The following is a 16,506-nucleotide window of genomic DNA, read 5'->3' on the forward strand; positions in this document are numbered from 1 at the left end:
AATATGTGAGTACAATTGTGTTAGTTTCTGTATGCTTATAATACTTTAAAGTAAAAATCTTAAAGAAAGATATTTAGTTTTATGGTTTCTAGGATGACAGGAATCTTTAAACTAATTTGTAGTGAAAAACATTCTTAACCAGTTTGCCCAGATCAACAGATTAACAAATGCTTTACATAGCTTAAATTATCTGAGATAGCTGATGAGCGTTTATTTTAGGTAAAAAATTTAGGTCTTAATACATTTAATGCCTTCTGGACAAACCTAAGATATACTCTCTATGTAGAAAAAAAAGGTACACTTTTATTTGCAAAAAAGAGAATTTGAGCCTCTTATGTTGTACAATAATAAAATCACTAAACATTTAAGAGAGTTCAACAGAAATGACCTCTAGGAGAACATATACCTTCAAATTAATTCTTTAATACCCAAGGCTCCTGTATATTGTTGTTCCTCTATGTTGTTCCACAGGACTATATTCAAAATCGAACATTTAAGAAATAATGGTTGCATGGGTAGAATCATCAACTCCACAAAACGAGATCATTGATATACCCACTGAACAGAGTTATTCATCCCAGAAACACTATCCCTTTTCCCAGGTATCATTTTGCATCATTAACTTGGAAGTGGATGCAATAGGTAATTAAGTGGTCCTTCAGATGTATTTGGAGGTTACCACCCATTTTGTGTTTAACAAGTTTCTTTGTTACTGTCTTGTCTTAAAATCTGAAGAGGTATAGGGAATATACAAGTTTTACCCAGTTTGCTTTTTTTTTTTTTAATAATAATCACTCAAAACCAAGAAGTCAGGCTTTTCGTGATAAAATACTTAGCTAGATGGGTTTTATCTTTAACCATTCTGTTTCTGTGTTACCATCCTCCCTTCAGGGTTCGAGAGCAGCCAATCAATTAAGATCTGCATTCATTCAGCAATCATAAGCCACAAATTCAGGTAATATATTTAGGTAAGATTTATGGGCTACTTTCTTAAGATATTAACAAATGCTTTTGCTAAAAAGATTTCATCATTGTAAGAGAACATGAATATTACACCTCATTTTGTTGATTTACTATTAAAGGAAAGATTCAAATCAATTATGAAGACAGTTGTACAAAACTGCCCCAAATAACTTGTGCCTTGTTATTTTGTGAAAACTAAATCACAGGAATGTCATCTTTTCAGAAAGATTCAACTCCTACCTTGCATTTTTTGTTTTGCTAAAACTATCATGTCTCTTCTCCAACATTTAATAAATAAATTATCTTGTTTTCCACATTCTTATACACCTTCTCAAATTGACCAATGCACATCTTTTTGAACCTCAATAAAGACATAGTAATACATAATTCTCTGAAATACATGCTGAAGGGGAAAAAAACAACCTTCTATTGCCAGCTGGGAATTTGTAAGAGAAACATAAATATTCTTTAGATCTTCTTTTAAGAATTTATAAACATCCCAGGTAGGTTAATATAAAGTTATAGAAATACTAGGCACAAAGAAATAGTAACTTTTTAAATATTTCCATGTGGTGATAGAATCCATGTTTCCTGAATTCCAAAACTATATCCTTTCCAAAAAAATTTTCTGCTTCAGAATTTAACAAATAGAATAAATGACTATGTACTACACGATGCTGGACAGAGACAGAGACAGAGACAGAGATACAAAGATGGATATATAGAGAGAGAAAAAGAGAGGAACAAAGATAAATATACATATCTGTATATGTAAACACATACATACATGCAAACATACACACACTGACATAAACAGAAAGGGCCAGAGAGAGACCACTACCATTAAGTACCTGCTCTGTGCGAGGCAATTTTTATGTTTGATCATTTAATCTTCATGAACCCTATAAGGAAATTATTATTATTATTACTATTATTATTATTTCTTTTTTTTTCTCATGCTAAACTTACCCAAGATCGATATAAAAATAAATAAATAAATAAGTGGCAGAGTAAACCCAGGTCTGTCAAATGCAAAAATGAACCTCTTTGCTCCACGGTATGCTTAAAATAAGTTTTAGGTTGACTGTAAGTATTGCTTTGTATCACTTTAACATAGGGAAAAATTCATTCTGGCACTATGAAGACACATTGCTGGTTTTTAAAACAAAATCTGATTTTATTCCCAAAATTTCAATATGGCAAAGGAAAAGTTGCTACAAAGATAATTCTTAGCTGAATATGTTCAAAATGCAATTCCCTGGTAATCTGGGTTTTGGCCAAGACAAATCAAAATCATAGATATTTTACAAATGCCAACTTTTCAGAGTAACAACAAAAAAATGCAATAGCAACAGATGCATTCTCCCTAGACATTTGTGTTGAGCCTAGCTATATCCAGAGTCTGAAGGAAAGGGGGATTTTTATATTTCATTTTTATGAATAATAAATTCCTAGTTTCTGTTAATGTCAACCAGTTAAGTAAGATTATAGTCACTCCTTGGAAAATTAAACAGTAGAACATACTGAGAAAGAAAGAAGAAAGTAAGAGGAAAAAGAAGGGAGGACAAAAAAAGAAAAGCAAGAAAAATTTTAAAGGGACTAGAAAGAAAACTGTATCTGGTTTCTTTTAAACTGAAACCATATTTGAACATTTCTATTCACAGAAAGAATACAAAATGCATTCGTTTTTTATTTCTTTTACAACATACTAATATTAAAATTAATCAATTAAAATCCTACTGAAATTAAAAAGCAAGTGTGTCTGAGGAGGAAGGACCACTGCATAAAAGGGGTTAAAATTTAAGGAAAGAAGCTACAAACAACTCAGTAGAGATCAGTATTTCATTACTATAGAATGGGGTTTGTTTCTATTGTAAAAAAAAAAAAACTTTTAAAATTTAGAATTGAAATTTCTATCTTAAGATAAAGACAAGTTTATGCTACAATAAATTGTTATAAAAAGTTACTAAATGTCTGCAAGGCATTAGCACTTTTCCCAAATAAGTTGGATTTATTAGGCATTAGCACTTTTCCCAAGTAACACATGCTGCTTTATAATATCATAAAATACTGATTTTTAAATTCCACCTTTTAAAAAATGTTTGAATATTCAGAATAAATAGATCAAGTATAAAATTATCTCACTTTTTCTCAGAAGTCTACCTAACAGGATCATTGAGTTTTTTTTAAATTATTTAAATGATATTAGACATGCAAAAAAAAAAGCATCTAAAATAAAGCCTTTAGTTTTCAGAGCAGTTTTAGTTTTGCAGGAAATCTGAACAGAAAGTAGAGTTGCCATAGACATCTTCCCCCTTATCCGCATCACACACAAACTTTCCACTATTATTAACATTTTGCATTACTGTGGTACGTTTGCTACAACTGATGAACCGTATTAAAATAATGTTATTAACTAACGTTTAGAGTCCTCATTAAGGTTCACTGTTTGTGTTGTATAGTTCTACAGCTGTACAGCTGACAAACACATAATGCAATGTATCCACCATTAAAGTGCTGTACAGAATAGTTTCACTATCCTAAAGATCCCCTGTGTTCTGCCTATTCATCCTTCCCTCTCCTCAACCTCTGGCAACCACTGATCTTTTTTTACTGGCTCCATAGTTTTGCCTTTTCCAGAATGTCATATAGTTGGAATCCCAGTAGGCAGCCTTTTCAGATGGCTTCATTCACTCGGTGATATTCACTTAAGGTTCCTCTATGTCTTTTTGTGGCTTAACAGGTCATTTCTTTTCATCAAGTGAATAGTAGTCAATTGTACGGCTGTATCACAGTCTGTTTATCCATTTATCTATAGAGGTTCATCCTGGTTGCTTCCAAGTTTTGGCAATCAGGAATAAAGCTTATATAAACATTCTTGTGTATATTTTTCATGGACGTAAGTTTTCAACTCATTTGGGTAACTACCCAGGAGTACAACTGCTGGATTGTACAGTAAATATCATATGCATGTTTAGTTTTGTAGTGAACTTCCAAACCATTTTCCAAAGAGGCTGTATTCATTCTCACCAAAAATGAATCGGGGTCCTTGCTGCTTGCTCCACGTCCTTGGCAGCATGTTGGTGCTGTCAGTGTTTTGAATTTTAGCCATTCTAATAGGCGTGTAGTGGTATTTTGTTGTTTTAATTTGCTATTCCCTAATGAAATAAACACCAAGCATCTTTTCATATGCTTATTTGCCATCTGTATACCTTATTTGGTTAGATCCATTTAAAGCTCTTGCCCATTTTTTCATTGGATTCTATGTTTTTTATTGATGAGCTCTCTGTATATTTTGGATACAAATCCTTTATCAGATATGTATTTTACAAATACTTCCTTCCAGTCTATGACTTACCTTTTCATTCTCTTAAGAGTGTTTTTCTTAGAAGTTTTTCATTTTAATAAATCCAACTTACCAATCTTTTCCTTAATGGATTGCACTTTTGGAGTTTCGTCTAAAAAGTCAGTTTCAAACCTGTATTACTTATATTTTCTCCTGTGTTACCTTCCAGCAGTTTTATATTTTTGCATTTTATACTTATTTCTATGATTCATTTGTAATTCATTTTTGTAAAAGATGTACATTTTGTGTCTACATTTTTTTGCACAGGATATCCAGTTGTTTCACAGTACCGCTTTTTGAAAATACTATCCTTTTTCAATTGAATTGCCTTCACTCCTTTGTCAAAGATCAGTTGACTATATTTCTGTGGATCTATTTCTAGGTTCTCTATTTGTGTTACAAAGATCTGTCTTTTATTTCATCAATACAATATTATCTTGATTACTGGAGCTTTAAACAAAGTCTTGAAGTCAGGTAGTGTCAGTCCTTTGACTTTGTTCTTCAATATTCTGTCGTCTATTCTGGGTCTTTTGCCTTTCCATACACACTTAAGAATTAGTTTATCAATATTCACAAAATAACTTGCAGGGATTTGATTGGGATCATGCTGAATCTACAGATCAAGTCAGGAAGACTTGATGTCATAACCATACTGAGTATGTCTATCCATGAACCTGGAACATCTCTCCATTTATTTAGATCTTCTTTGATTTTCTTTCATCAAAATTTTGTAGCTTTCCTAATACTTCTGCAGTTTCCTAAGTTCTAATCCTAAAATGTTGTTGCACATGTTTTGTTAGATTTATACCTGTGTTTCTTTTATTTTTGGTGTTATTATAATAGAATTGTCTTTTTAATTTCAAAATTGCAGTTGTTCATCATTGGCATACAGGAAAGCAACTGACTTTCATAGATTAATCTTGTTTTCTGCTACCTTGCTATAATTGTTTATTAGTTTCAGGAGCTTTTCTTAGTTGATTCTTTGGGATTTTTCTACATACTATCATGTCATCTGCGAATAGAAAACTGTATTTCTTCCTTCCCAATCTATGCTTTTTATTTCCCTCTCTTATCTTAGTTACGTGACTAGGATTTCCAGTATGATATTGAATGATTAATCATTCAATACAGGATTGTTAAGAGGGGTCATTCTCCCTTGTTCCTGATCTTAGCAGAAAAGCACCTAGTGTCTCACTGACGGTTTCTCATTAAGCAAATACCCATGCAATCACCAGCCTAGTGAATAAACAGAACATTACTGACACACTAGAAGCTCCTGGAAACTCCACCCCAACTTCTACCACCTACCTATAATGTAACTATTATCTTTACCTTTATCGCAATCACTTCTTGCATCCCTAAACACTAAAGTCTAGTTTTGGAACTTCATAGAAAAAAATCATTAAGTATTATTCTTTTGGACCTAGATTTTTTTTTCAGTCAATGCTATGTTTATGAGATTTGACCATGTTATTGTTGCTGCTATAGTTTATCCAATTTCACTACTATAGAGCAGAAGATCAGAAAAAATTTTCTGTGAATGACAGTATCTTCCAATTCTTCATCAACCTCAAACCAGTAAATGAGAGTTTACTACTGACCCATCAAATTTAAATAACTTTGTGAAGTTTCATCACACTTTTCAATAATAAAAATTGAAGTTTTTAATGAAAAGGAATTGTTCCATGTCAGTGAAAGCAATACTAATGTTTGTAGTCTTTCTCTATGGTATCTATTCTGGTTCAATGATAGAAAAATTCTGAACTGAACTAAGACCAAAACTGTTTATTTTTATGCATAGTTTCTGCTAAATTCAAGATTCCTAACTCACAATTACACACTGTCAGGAAGGACCACAGTATTTCACAGCTCTATCAGATGTTCCAAACAACAAGATTAAACATGAAACCTAGAAATTATGAAGAATTCTCACTGCAGACTACTTTGACAATTTTGTAGATGCTATGCCGCTAAGAATATCACTTTTAAAACCTGTAAAAATTCATATTCCAATTTTGGAGATAATTGGGAGAATGTTTGATTTGATTTGACTCAACTCTAAAAATTACTCATTTTCTACTGCATAATTTGGACTTTTTAAAATCAAAATAATATTCTATCACTGAGTTCTTTCACTAAGGAATGAAAAAGGTTATCAACAGCTATGCAAAAGTCACATTTCTGGCAGTTAAGCCATTACACCACATATCGAGTGCCTTATCGCAAGGATGATGCACTAGGTAACTTTCCAGAAAAGTGGTGATGATAAGAAATTTCTTCCCAAATAATTTTCCTAAAACAACATTGCCTTTAGTCATCATTCTTTCTACCAATTTCTGAACAGCAACTGAATTTTGTGCTTCTATAAAATCATTCATAGACATCTTTTAAGTTCTTCCTCACAAAATAGGAAATCAGCCTTTCCAGTACACTGTGCTGACAAAATTTATATATTTTTATAGTAGATTATGGATACAAATTAAGCCCCAATTCATTTTCACTATGCAAAGTGAAAAAAGAACTTAATGTCTCTCTTACTAGAAGGTGGATTTAAATAGCTATATTAAGATAGTCTTATTCTCAAATATAAAGAAAGAAAAAGAGAGAACCAAAGTTTAGAGCATAAAGGGATTATGATGGCACAACTGCATATAACAAATCAAAGGAAGTTACCTTCTTTTCATCAGAATACCCTCAAAATTCTTGACAGTTTTCCGCTCGAAGGTAAAATTAAAACTAATCCATTTTGCATTAAATGTTATTATTATAAAGCATCACCTTTGCTATTAGAAACTGTTAAATAGAAATTTAAGTTAGCAATCAAAACATCTGTGTATTTTGCAAAGAAAAAAAATCCAAAGAATATCGTCATCACATATTTTTCTACTAACACTTGAATACCCACAAAAACTGAGAGATGGAAAATATAGAGTACAGATGACTTACATTTGGAAGGTTAGACTTTAATTCTCTCTCCCAGGATTGAGGAGTTTTATTCTTTGTGCTTACAATGCTCCTTTCTCCAGGGTATTCTTCTACTTCCAGAATAGATCAGGATAAAGCTTCAACAGACTTCTATTATTTGTTTGATCTAGGGGGAAATTATACTTTTAATCAATTATTACAAAATGCATCGAACTTTTTTTCTTACTGTGCTGGGGTTGGGGGCTTCTCATTATTTTCTGTTGGATCTGAGGTGAACAGAGAAAATAGGAATTACCATTGTTGAATATTATAATAAATAAATCAAGCAGTTTAAATTTACACCACTAAAAGAAACCCACATCTATGTTCTTTTTCATTTTTATGGCTAAGCAGCATAGCAAGAGAAAATTAATATTCAAAATCCAAATGACTACAAAAGCCTACTCAAATGTATTTTTAAAAGACTTTAACATAATTTTGCAAATCCATGAGTTTGAATGGACTGGCAGAGACGATTAGGTATCAAATAGTTTTACTCATTCATTTTAATGTCTTAGGGCTAAAGAATTACAGGATGATTAGAAAAGTGTAAGGGAAAAATCCATTTTAAAAAATTTTAATGGAATAATAAAAAAAGATGATTTCAAGAGCATGAGACAGACCAGAAACAGAGAGCAAAGGGTCCATAGGCAGGGCAAGAAATCTGGAGTAAGAATTTTAAAGATAGTACAAAGGTTGTGAACTGCTATTCAAACAGAGTATGTTGGTCAAATTAAAGTATGTAACATGAGTACATTTTAAATCTGGTTTCACTAATTCTCTAACAAATCTATAAGATGTAAATATGCAACATGTCCTACCTTCACAAGGACACAGAAACGTAATGTATGACTGCCTGACCTTTGGTGATATGAACATTCATAATTTTAAGAGAATTAATTGTATTCTACAAATTTTATCAAATTGTAGTTTTCTAATAATGGATATTTTCTGCCTCATTAAAACGAAATATTAAGATAAATGTCTTCCACTTGTGCCATACCCTGGCACACACTCTCTTGCCTTATCTTAAAGTCATTCATACTGCTTTCCATTAAATAAAAATTAGAATGTAGGGGGTACATTTAAGGAAAATCAGATAAAAATACAGATGTTTGGGGGAAATGTGTCTGCTAGCACTTTAAAGCCAGTTTTTGCACAGAAATTTAAGATACTAATGATTACTATTACAAAAAATAAATAAAGTAGGGTAAGAATATAGTAAACAAATGAAGCCAATCAGTATCTTTATCAGAATAGCGAAATACAAAAGCCAAAATAAATATGGGCAGAAGAATGCCTCTTTAAGCCATCAATCTGATCACAAATTGATACTCATGTGATACCCTTGTTTTTAAACCATTGTAAGGGGTATTTGCAATCATTTACCTAGCATTATTTCAAGGTGAAACAAATACACAATTATTTCAAGGTGAAACGAATACACCTATTTTTCAAAAACTAAAGCTACTGAAGGAGAAAACTCACTCACGACCAGATTTTAGGATTACGGAAATCTGGTGTGTTTTCTTTTAGAAAGATTCAACTAATCTTGATCTAACTTAACAGTCCTCCTACTAAAACTTATCAACATGCACTTTCTGTATGAGTATTTCCATATGGCTTTACAAATACAAGTAGTTCTACTTTAGTTTCTAGAACACAGAAATGGTTTTGCTGTATTTTGGATCAGTGCAGATCAATGTACATCCCTTTAGGGAAGCCTTTTGAACTGACAAAGGGTGAATGATTGACATCAGCAACAAATACTTTTTGTTGTCCTGGACTGGCATGTCATTTAGAGCAGTGCCTATGCTAATTAATGCTGTGCATATCTACCAGATGTGTCAGAGAAATATGCCAGACCCTTCACAGCATATATTTTGAGTGTGGCTAAAATTACATTATAGATATGGAAATGCACCCCTTTGTGATAAAGAACTGATCTCTCTCTCTCTCTCACTATATATATACACACACACACACACACACACACACACACATATATATACATACACATATACACACACACATACATACATATAAAACACAGACATACATACACACATGTAGAATATACTTTCTATGATAGTGAACCCACTTATATGTATAATTAGCTATACCTTATCGATTCCATTAGTGAAACTTGACAAAAAGAAACTCTACATTGCAATGTTCAAATACACTATAATCTTAACCCTAAAAAATACAGAACATACTGTCCTAAAATACTAGACGAGGTTTTCACAAAGTACAATGTCATCGTGACACTCTACCACATTACACTGAAGTTTTATTCCCAGATTCTCTCAACTACACTGACTACACTGGTGGATTGTTAACAATGGGAACTATGCATTAATCATCTTCATCTCCCGATTCCTTAGGACAGAATTGGGTATATAGTAGGAATTAGGTTTAGTTTTGTTTTGTTTTTTAATAAAGAGCTAGGGTCAGTAACATCATCAAAATTACGTAGAACATTTCTGTTAAGTGAATTCAGTGTACACAAAGAATTAACTATTAATGTTGGCAACTGGAACTCTTAGTCATTAAATCAGATAAATTGATAAAGAACTTGTCTCTAGCACAGAGAGAGCACTCAAAAAACGTGAACTATATAACGACATTCATCGCGGACTGCCTGGGACAGGTGTGGTTTGTACCTACTACAATTAACAGCCATCCCTTTCCTTCTCTAAAGTGTCTGAGTTTGGATGACAAATTTACATATTCATCCAAAGTATCATTAATTTATTATTATTAATTTAAAATATGATTATTTTATCAAGTTATTGTTTCTCTTTTTCTTATTTTCTATGATGCTGTTACATGACAAATATTTTATTAGGATTAGGATGAACAAGATTAAACCTTCTTTTAACATGAATACATTCACACAGAAGCTGAAGGGTTTACTATATCCTCACATCTTTGAAGCTAAATGTTTAATCATCAGTATAGGAATCACTTCCTAGCTGACCAATCCAAATGCAACTTCTGAATTCTTGGTTTACTTAACTTCTCTAATTCATCTAGCTTATTTTTCATTCCTTCTTTCTTAAAACTCTGCCTTTGGCCTGCATGACACCCTTCTTTCTTGATTTCTGTCCCTCTCGGACCCCCTTTTTTCAGTTTCTACTAGTTCCTATTCTCACATGTATTTCCTCAATGTCAGTTTCGCCAAAACTTCATTCTAGTCCTCTTCTTTCCTGAATGTGCACTCTAGTTCTTGCAGAAACTACTTGTTGCAAATGATCCCCAAATATATACATCTCGTCCACACCTCTCTCTGGACCTGCAGGTGTAAAGTTCCTACTGAATATACTGTCTCCTATCTGCGTCCCCTTCCTTCAGTCTTAGCTCCCAGACCAAGGAAGCAGCCAATAGTTGAGGAGGGAGTGAAGTTCTGCGAAAATTCACAGGCAACAGAAAAGAAGGAGGGGAAACCAAATTCACTAGAGTGATAGGATACCTGTTCCTGGTATCTCATTTGTAATCCCAGCATGTTTCACTTACAAAAACAAAAATAAAAACTGTTGCATGCAGTGGTTAGGTTTCAAGGCAAATACTACTAGAAAGAATAATATGATATACATCAAATGCATCATGGGGGTCACAAAATAAAACAACCAAAGATAAAAGTGTAAAGCAGCTCCTAGGTGCAAGATAAAAGAAAGTGTGGGCTACTGTGCTAAAGTCTCTAAAGAAGTGGTTTTAAACCCCCATCAGATTACGCATATGCTACTGCATTCGCTTTGTAGGAATACAGGCTTGTTCCTGCCAAATGTGGGTGAATTTTTAAGAGAAGTTAGAAAAGCATTGTGTGTGTGTGTGTGTGTGTGTGTGTGTCTGTGTGTGTGTGTGTGAGAGAGAGAGACAGAGACAGAGAGACACAGAAGCAGAGAGAAATCTAATTTTTAAGACCTAATAACAAATTTCACATTTAAACAAATAACAATTATCAACAAATAATATTTGCAGGTTCTGTAAGTGACATACACTGCTCCTTTTTTGATCTCAAGGTTAAATTGAAGGGCTAGCCTGTAACCTAAAAGCCACACTTAACATGGTTTCTTAAGGAATGCGTAGCCTGAGTTCTGAACGACCAATTCAAAATCTTTCGGTATACAATCCATTTACATTTCGAAAAATGCTTGCTATTTAATTGTATTGCCTTAAAAATGCAATTTTCCATCTTTTTCGCTCAGCTCTTATCTTCACTTGAATATTCTGGTTCTGACCCTTCTTTAAATTAATTATGGCTTATGTATCTTCAGATTTTATCTCAAACCTTCTCTTGACCCAAGGAACACTCAAGTTTTCTTAAATATATCCAAAAATACACCAGATGTCTCTATAATGCATCTTAAAAACCATCTCTCTTCCACCTCTGCAATCATAGTCTTTTTCTCATTTCTTCAAGGACATTTTCAAATTCATATCCCTCACATCCATCAAATATCTTCAAGTATCTCTCTCATTATTAATCTTTGCAGAATACACCAGACCTAACAAAATTTTCCAAAATGATGTTTTTATAATCTATTAGACTGGCATAGGAGAAGGGATGAAACACATTAATACCTAAATTCAAAACATCTGACTTCATGTCATGCAAGTATTTCCCTGGTGCCTTTTCCTACTAGTACATCCATTAGTGCTATTTAGCAGAAGCAGGGGCTCCTGAATATCTGCCAAATAAACCAAAACTTATCGGGTGTAAACCCAAGGCCCTTCACGTCCGCATCAACACTGCCTGTCCTTCGCTTTGTTCCGCAAGTCTCCTCCACGTTCCCGAATTGAACTGAACACTTCATATTTGGCTTTATCAGCCTTTAAAGTCTCCCTCTGCTCCACCTACAATGTCCCTCTCCTCTCAAATTCCATTTGTTCAAATTGTACCATACCTTTCAATCCTCAATTCAATTACCATCACCTCCATGAGGCACACCCCTATTTTCTTAGCCAGACATAATCGACTCACATAGTATCTTCTCTACAGCTGTCTGTTGAAACCTATTCACCTAAGCTACCATGTAATACATTTGTCGAGATATCTGATATCTCACATTTAATTTAAAACTATGTGAAACCAGACAGTATGTCTTACTCACCTGTGTCTTTCTTAACCACCTACCTATATTAGGAAGGAAGTACTAAACCATTTGACAAGGAATGGTGAGCAAGGTTTCTACAGGGTAACTCAAAGAAAGTTATGGTAAACCCTTCTTCATCTGTTGTGTTCATCAATTCCTGGAAGTGATTCTCACTATCATTATTTTCAAGTTCTAAAAATAATCCTGTCAAAAATATGTCTCATGGAGGACAACCACAGCATGATTTGACTTCCCCCTGCAGAAAACATACTAGACAAACTGTACTAAGTCAAATAAAATATTTGGTTTTAAATACCTACTCTGAAGTTCTGAATCAACATTAGAATTTAGAACTCAAAACAAAATTATAGTTTTTTGTGTGTATGAAAATCAAGTTATATGACAACTTGTTTTAAAAGACACAATGAATCTCTCATAAGGACCATTAATGTAATTCTATGTCTTATAGAAAGTAGAATCAGAACTAGCATACTCAGCATTCCTGGGGTCACCTAAGGTGTAGGTAACAGTTAGAAAGAGAAAAACAAATTAGATTCCAACTTCTCATTGTATTAGCAGCAAATTTTAGAAAATGGAATATTTACACTTGAGTTATTTTAGGGAGGAGAACTACCTACATAACTTTGGGTCAAGCACAGTCCCTAACATAAAGTGAGCTGTCACTGAATAATCAGGATCTTCTAACAGGGAAGATTTTGTGTGCCTCTGGCTCACCGCCCCCCGCCCCCACCAGTTAACAGGAGAGATTCACAGAAAAGTGTAGTTTACCCAAGGTCTCAGGGGTGTAAGTGGCAGAGATGGCACTTGAACTCAGCATAGCTGTCCTAATTCAGAGGTCTTTCCTTTTGAAACCAATGCAAGCCAAATGCACTCAAAATTTAGTTGATATATAAATAAACACATATAATATTTAATTTCTCTAATTATATTTGAAAATAACTAATTTCCATTAAATAACATATATAGTCAAAATTAGAAAACACCAATATTTTTGCATGTGTCACCTCAGAGTGTCCTTATTATACTTTCAATTTCACAATAAACATATTTCACTTATACATGTTTATAACTGCAGAGTCAAATAAGGATATCAGACTTTCAAAACTAATAATCACCCATTCTCAAAAGGGCACAACCAGTATCAGCATGAAGACATTCACATTTGAAGGAGATCTACTCATTTTGTACATAATTTCTGAGTAGCTGATTGTATACTGGCTTATTTATTAAGCGGAAAAAAATCTCAGAGCAAACAAGCAAGAGAGGGAGTGGAAAAAAAAAAAAAACTACCTTATCTATATTGCCCTGACAATTGGGTTGGACAACAGTATTTTCTAAATGTACCCTATTCAGGGCTGGATATGTAATTACTTTCAGTTCATAGTCTAGACATTAATGCTTTCATAGTATTTAAGACTCCTTGTAACATGCTTGCAGCTTTAAGTAAGCAAGGCTAAATCTTGACCAGATAAATTAGCACAGAATGCAATAAAAGCTGCAATAAAAGAACTTTATCCTACAAACCTTCAAGTTGCTACTAAATGAGATTTCTTTGAAATGCAGATCAGTTGAACTAGATTAGTGAATTTTAGCTCCTGTCAACATCATAACAAAATACAAATACAATTGTTCACTGGCCTTATCTCCATGCTTCCATCTGCTGCCTTGTTATTTACTTTCCTTGATTTACTATGCAGATCTAAATAAGGCACATCAAGGAGGGCTTACAACACAATGGCTTCTTAAGCTTTACATCAAGGTATTTGAAACTGAAGCCAGGAAAGGGCTGCCATCAAAGACATATCTCTAATGAACTTCCATATCAGAGAAGGTTTGGTATTTAATACTGCTGTGAAAAGAAAGAGCTACAAATCAGAATGGCCTATGAAAGGGAATGCCTACAAATCTTGATGAGATTAGCACCTCAGAGAATTAATATCCCAATAAAAATGATGTCTGGTACCTTGAAGAGTTAACTTCCAACCTTTGCAAACATAATGCACTGTGTGAAGAGCAAGGAAATCATTTGACAAGGTTAAAAGGTCAGAGAAGAATTTTTAATTTTTCCCCCAAAGCTAGAAAATAATATTTTTCACTCCTGCTCATTGTAAAGCCATGTCAGAATAAACAAACTTCAACATAATTAACACAATTAACAGACTTATAACATTACTTTCTATGTCATAGGCATTTTTGCACTATTTTTCAGAAAGGAAAATTAGGAACAACTTCACAGTAAAAATAATGTAATCTACAGTGACAGCATGCAACATTTGTTCATCAATCCTAGTAGTTCCTTTTTCTCCCCCACAGCAATCTATGGCAACACAGAGTAAAATCTTCAGTCATTTTGCAGATCCTGAGGTGTCATTTTTATTACATGCCACTAACCTTTTTAAGAGATACAGTCAAGAAAAAAGAATCTCCTTCCAGCCCCTTTTCCTCCCTAATTGTGTTTTCCTACTTTCATGTCTAGTGTGTCAAAGTTGAACAAGACAATAATACATAAACAGCAGCAGAAGTTTCCAGAAAACTCTGCTTGCATTACTATCTGACAATGTCTTTCCCACAAGCAGTAAGGTCTATAAACAAATGATAGTTGTATGGGCTTTTTTTTTTTTTCCTAAAGAAAGCATTTCAATCATTTATGTCGTTCTATAGCAAGGGAAGATCCCACAAGCAAGCTCTGTTCCGTGGATCAATCAGCTCCAAACCAAAGTAGACATGTTGTTGATTCCAGTGCCTGGAAATCCTGCTGCAGGCTCAAGAGATGATGAAAACTGAGGGATGCAGTGGGGGGCCCCACATGGCATTCGGTAGCTTCTGGGCATGTCAAACTTCACAACTACCCTACAGTCAATGACAGCAAACACCTTCCCTGCTCTTGCCTCCAAACATAAACTTGCCTCGCTACCCTCCCTCCGAATTACGGGCAGTCTTCCAGAAACAAAGCCCCAGACAGAAGCAACCTCCCACGACTACACCACAGAAATCACAGTTGTCTTTTTGCTGGATTTCACTTCATGTAGGCGATGTTCCAGACTTATTTACAACCACAAGAGACCATTACTTCTGCCTGTTTAATGAAATGACAAAACAACAGATTTGCATATGCAAAAGCAGGTGCTGTAGCAGGCTTGACTACTCTTGACCCAAAGCATGCAAAAAGAGGTTTAGCTTCAACAGCTGTCTCAAAGGTGTTGGTGCTCTGATGGACAGTCAAAACTCCACTGTCTGTAGAAGCCTGTACTGAAAATGACAATATGAATTAAAAACTGATTGATACATCTTCTCTCATCTTTATCCATATGTTGAAATCCCAAGATATGTATATATTGGGCCATTTTACCTATCAGTCTAGATAAGATAACTAAAATAGAAATGTTGACATGCAAAAGTAATGTGTTCAATTGATCATTTCAGAACAATTCTCTACACCATGCTGACATACTGTGAGATACCAGGTACTGAATTTTAATCATAGTATTATTTTATAGAGAAAAAATTTCATAGCATTAATAATTCAAATTGCTGCAATAATAACCTAAATTACTTTGTTATATTTCTCAACTATTTTCATATCCAAGTTGTAATTTTAGACCTTAAAAAATAATGCAATTGTATGCATGGGTTTCTTAATCTCTCTTACTTCGAGCTTCAATTTAGAGAGGTACATTTTTCTGAGAATCTGAGATTCCAGTTTTAAGATAAAGGCTACTTTTCCCTCGCACACTAAGGTAAAGAACCCAAGTCTGAACATGACCCCTTACTGAACAGAATGACTTGTTTTTATATTTGCAGAAGGTAGCACCATATGCCCCAAGCTCCAAGTTGGATGCTCTTTCTCCGGTCTAATTTGCTTGTCAAAAGATGTTTCAATCACAAACCTACAATGTCTAGATAAACTTACTATCGCATGAAAAAAAACCTCACAAACTGTTTTACTCACTTTCTTTAGAAATAACAAATTACTCTCAAATAAATGCAAAAAGGTTTGTAAAGTTCAAACAACCTTTGAATTATAAAACCTGGTGTCACATGATTGAAAAAAGAAAATCACACACATGCACATAAGTTTAAATTAATTAAGACCCAAAACCTTGTCCTCTTTTT

At 33.7% G+C, this 16,506-nt stretch overlaps 1 protein-coding gene across 7 annotated transcripts in view; it reads right to left on the minus strand.

The window, feature by feature from the left end:
* The window catches only part of FOXP2 (forkhead box P2), a 498,059-nt gene that overhangs the window by 429,100 nt on the left and 52,453 nt on the right, over window positions 1-16,506 (minus strand). For 6 of the 7 annotated variants that reach the window (XM_072964634.1, XM_072964637.1, XM_072964632.1 and 3 more), the window contains exon 2: window positions 7,256-7,400. The gene's annotated coding sequence lies outside the window, so the exon portion shown is untranslated. Of the gene's footprint in view, window positions 1-1,814; window positions 1,866-7,255; window positions 7,401-16,506 lie in introns of all 7 variants that reach the window. The other variant, XM_072964635.1, reaches the window with a different exon arrangement.

This window comes from Vicugna pacos, chromosome 7 (assembly GCF_048564905.1).
Source record: "Vicugna pacos chromosome 7, VicPac4, whole genome shotgun sequence".
NCBI lineage: Eukaryota > Metazoa > Chordata > Mammalia > Artiodactyla > Camelidae > Vicugna > Vicugna pacos.